The sequence below is a fragment of the Lolium rigidum genome, chromosome 3 (genome assembly GCF_022539505.1).
Source record: "Lolium rigidum isolate FL_2022 chromosome 3, APGP_CSIRO_Lrig_0.1, whole genome shotgun sequence".
Lineage (NCBI taxonomy): Eukaryota > Viridiplantae > Streptophyta > Magnoliopsida > Poales > Poaceae > Lolium > Lolium rigidum.
Window position 1 is genome coordinate 106,309,236 of NC_061510.1, and position 4,436 is coordinate 106,313,671.

Sequence of the window (4,436 nt, forward strand, 5' to 3'; positions counted from 1 at the left end):
GCCTCGTCAAATAGTTTCCCCCCCCCCCCCCCCTCCCGCAGACGGATCTGAGATCCAAGCACGTACGCGACCAGAAACACCAGGACACCGTCCCAGAAGAGATCTGAAGGAAGATCAAGAAGGGGCCTCATCCAAGTTGCTACCCGGATCATTGGAGGACAAGGCATTATCACCTTCATCATCATCCACAGCAAAATCATCATCTCCATTCCCTCCATCTCAATAATCCCCATTGCCATTGTGGGTTTGTACTTGAATTCGCACCGTTATTCCTATTCCATCCGCAAGATTATGATGATGTTCTTGATTGTCTCCATGTGTGAGTAGTCCACTCCGTTCTTGAGGGAGATGGAGAAACCCTAGTAGTATTATAATATGAATGAAGATAATTTGTAGCTTCGCACAATGATTGTATGTTAGTTTTCTCTTGTGTTGTTGCATGAAGTTGACCATGTAACAATTTCCTAAGGGTCACATGAGGGAACTACCTTTGAAAGTTCGATTGTGTATACAAAGGGAAGTGACATATCGTGTGCGGTGCACTATTATACGGAAGAAGGGATAAGAAGGGACTCACAACACTTAACAAATAACCACGGGGTAATCCCTTAATTGTGATAGATCAATAGGTGGTCTGCCAAAGGTCATTGTGGTAGTTATTCAGGGATAAGTTATGAGATACATATTTCAACTTCGAGCCTTTCCCATGTAGAGGGCTAAGATATGAATTATCTAGTTTGTGTTCTTAGTTAATGCTAGAGGTGAAACCAACAACCCCCGAGATTATTATTATTATTATTGCAGTTCAAACGTAATCTTTAGTTGTACTTTCATTCTTTAATTTCAGTTATTTACACTACAAACACCTTTTAAAACCCATTTAAATTAAAACCCTCGCTTGAGATTTGAGACAGCTTTAAGTGATTTCAGATAAATAACACCAAGGGGTATTAAGATCACTACTAGTAGCTATTCGCGGTTTGATACTCTTATTTCGAAACTATCTACATCTGATATGTGTTCTTGCAGTTATCAGCCAGCAGAGGGGCGGTGCCATAGGGTTGGATTGGGCCGCTGCGGCTTCGGCGTCGCGGAAGTCAAGCAATCAACGACGGGAGGGCCGACGCGGGCTCAGTTGCCACCATCCATGGTGTTTCAGTGGGTGGATGGTGGGGAGGCGCTGATAAATGCATTTTATATCATCATATATGTATATATTATATTGTTATTTTCATTGATATTGCGTTATTTACACTTGTTTAGATGTATAATGTGACTTTCTTATAAAGTTCCTTGTTTTGGTATTTAATTCACATTTTTACGTTCTAGGGACCTTCGGGGACTCAAACAAATCAAGGAAAATGCCACCAAAATTTTACATAGACCTGGGGCACAAGAAGACAATGTGTAATGGCATGAGGGACAAAGTGGGCCCCATGGTGCAGCTAGATACCCCTGTTACGTCAAGAGAGGGGCACTTGCCCCTCCTATGTCGCCTCTTTTTTATGGGGAGCTCTGCATCGCAGAAAAAGTTACATCATAACTTTACCGAGATTTAAGAGGCGGCGACAGAGACGGACGTCATCTCCTTCTCCGAGAGAGGGAAGATTCTGCTGCTCCGAGACCTCCGCCGTGGGGAAACCGAAGCCATCGTAACCATCAACTCTTCTTTAGCGTAGGGGAGAGGGCAGTCTCTCCATCATCATCTCCATCATCCCCAACATCATCGCCGACTCCATCTCGGAGATCCACTTCATCTCCCTCATAGTTTGTGATAGATCAGAATCCTAAATAAGTTTCTAGTGATGTGTGCATGCTTGTGCTCGGTAATTTGTTGTTATTTGGTAGGGAAGTTATATTTTCAGATTGTGTTGTATAGCATATACTAGAGGCCTCCACACATACCTGGCCAATGGGCTAGCCCGACATGGCCTTACGTCGACCTGGCATGGCACAAGACGTCAAGGCATGCATATACGTGTGGGCCATGCCGTCACCATGTCATCAGCTCTAGGTCTTATCATGACCTTTTTGCTTAGCGGGCTGACATGTGGCACGTTTAGGCCCGTGTGGGTCATCTGGCATGCGTGCCCCTCCCTCGCGTGACGTGCCGGCCGCCACAACCAGCGTGAGCTCCTCCATTGACTGGCCACATATTCCTCTACCCTGGCATGTTGTGGTCATCCTCCTTCCCCCAAGTACCTCACTTCACTCTTGCCCCAGCTGAGTTTCCTTGGGCAATGTGGATCGAGAAGGGGACACAATCTAACGATGGGGTCAAGTGATTGGGCGATTAACGAGGAATTAGTGATAGCGACTGGGCTACCTCACTAGCTTGACGTGTCATCGGCCTTAACATGATGGGTCGAGGAAGCATACGTGCTCCAAGCCATGGCCTAGGCACAGCCTAGACGTGTCGTGGGCCGACATGGCCCGTTTAGCCACGTGCCGAGCTTGCATGCCTCGGCCAGCATGACAAAAGCACGGCCCGTTGTCCAGGCTGCCCCACAGCCTTGGGGCAGTCGCCATATTTGCTGGTCTATGGGCCGACCCGCAGGGCCTTCTGTGGAGATCATGGGCGCGTGGAATCTGTTGTTGAAAACGCTCCTCCTATCCGACCAGTCGTCGTCGTCGACGGTTCGTCGGCTCGTCGCTCCTCCTGTCCGCTCCGTGGAAATTTCAAGAGAGGCGGACGGCGCGCGGATCATAATTCCGTGTGCGGAGCGTAGCGTAGGCTCCGCACCGCCGGCGTCAGGTAGGTTTCCTCCTTCTCGCCGCCGGCCACCCCCGGCCCGGCGACCCTCCCTCTCTTCTCCCCGCTACTACCGCCCCCGATAGCGCCCGCGCCATGGCGGGGAACACCTCGGTCGGATCTGGGGCTGGGCATGCTAGCGCCGGCACAGGCCTACGCTGGCAGCCGGTGAGTCCTGGGTCGGCCTCCTCCGCGAGCAGCAACGCTCGGCCGGTTGTGTCCGGGCTGGGGCTCTCCCCAGCTTCTGACCGTACGTCGACGCCTGAGTCCTCCATGCAGGGGCAGAGGTCGGCGGAGGAGGCTGCTCCTGTTCGTGGTCCGATCCAAGACAGGCTGGTGTGGATGCAGCCGGAGCCCTCCAGAAAGGCGAAGTGGCGGCGGCGCAAGGCTGAACAGCGTCGTCGTGAGGCGGAGCATCTGGCGGCGGCGGCCGTTGGGCGGCGTTCGGCGTCTCCGGAGGGGTCGCCGTGGTGGGGGCTTTGTTTCAAGTGTGGCAGGCCAGGTCACAAGAAGAAAGACTGCACCTTTGACATCATTTGCCTCAGGTGTAGCAACTCTGGGCACGCGGCGGCGGACTGCAAGCGTACGCGGAGTCCGAGCGCGGAGGAGGAGGATCTGCGGCGGCAAGCGCTAGCCAAGCTGGCGCGCCGTGAGCCAGAGCCGAACCTGCTGTGCACCCCGCCGGCGCGGCGGCAAAGCTCTCGCCCTGAGTTGGGTGGCACCTCGGTGGTGGCGGCACAGGGTTTGGTTGTGGAGGAGGATAGCGTGCCGATGTGTGTCGTGCGGCGCTCTCAGGGGATGCAAGATCTTGAGCGACGACTCCAGTTCGCCATGGTGGCGCATGTTGGTGGCAATCGGCCGGAGGTGAATTGTGCGCAGGTGCAGTAGAGGGGGATTCCTCGAGCTGGCTTCTCAGTGCACCCGTTCCAGCCGGAGGACTTCATCATCGTGTTTGCTTCGGCGGAGTTCAGAGATCGTGCGTCGGCGGGGAACGTGCTCAATCACCGGGGCTTTCAGCTGTTTCTCAGGAAGTGGACGCGGCAGGCGCAAGCATCGATGGAATCTTGGAGAGCCAAGGTCCAATTGGTGGTCGAGGGCATTCCGCCGCACGCCTGGGACAGGGAGGTGGTTCAAAGCTTGCTGGGTTCTTCGTGTGCGCTGGCGGAGGTCGCGCCGGAGACGGCGACCAGAGCCAACCTTTCCTTGTTCAAGGCGTCGGGTTGGACGGACGATGTGGAGAAGATACCGCCAGCCATGATGCTGGTAGTTCCTGAACCCGAGGAGGTGGGTGAGGAAACCCCTTCTCCGGCAAGGGTGTGTTCGGAGGACTCTCGGAGCACGCCGCCGGTGAGGCCGGTCACGGCGAAGAAGATGCTGAGGTACAAGGTGCTGATTCATGTTGACAGCATCGTGGAGGAACAAGATCCTGAGTTGCTCATGCGGCCGACCTCTCCGATCAGTGATCAAGGAATGCCCAGCCCGCCTGGAGGGCATGGAGGAAACTGGAACAACACGGTCTCTCGGCGGCTGCTGATGACCCACAAGTATAGGGGGTGTATCGTAGTACTTTCGATAAATAAGAGTGTCGAACCCAACGAGGAGCAGAAGGTGTTGACAGGCAGTTTCGATGAAGGATTCACCGTAAATGCTCACGGACAAATATTCGTGGGGTTTTGATATAGCG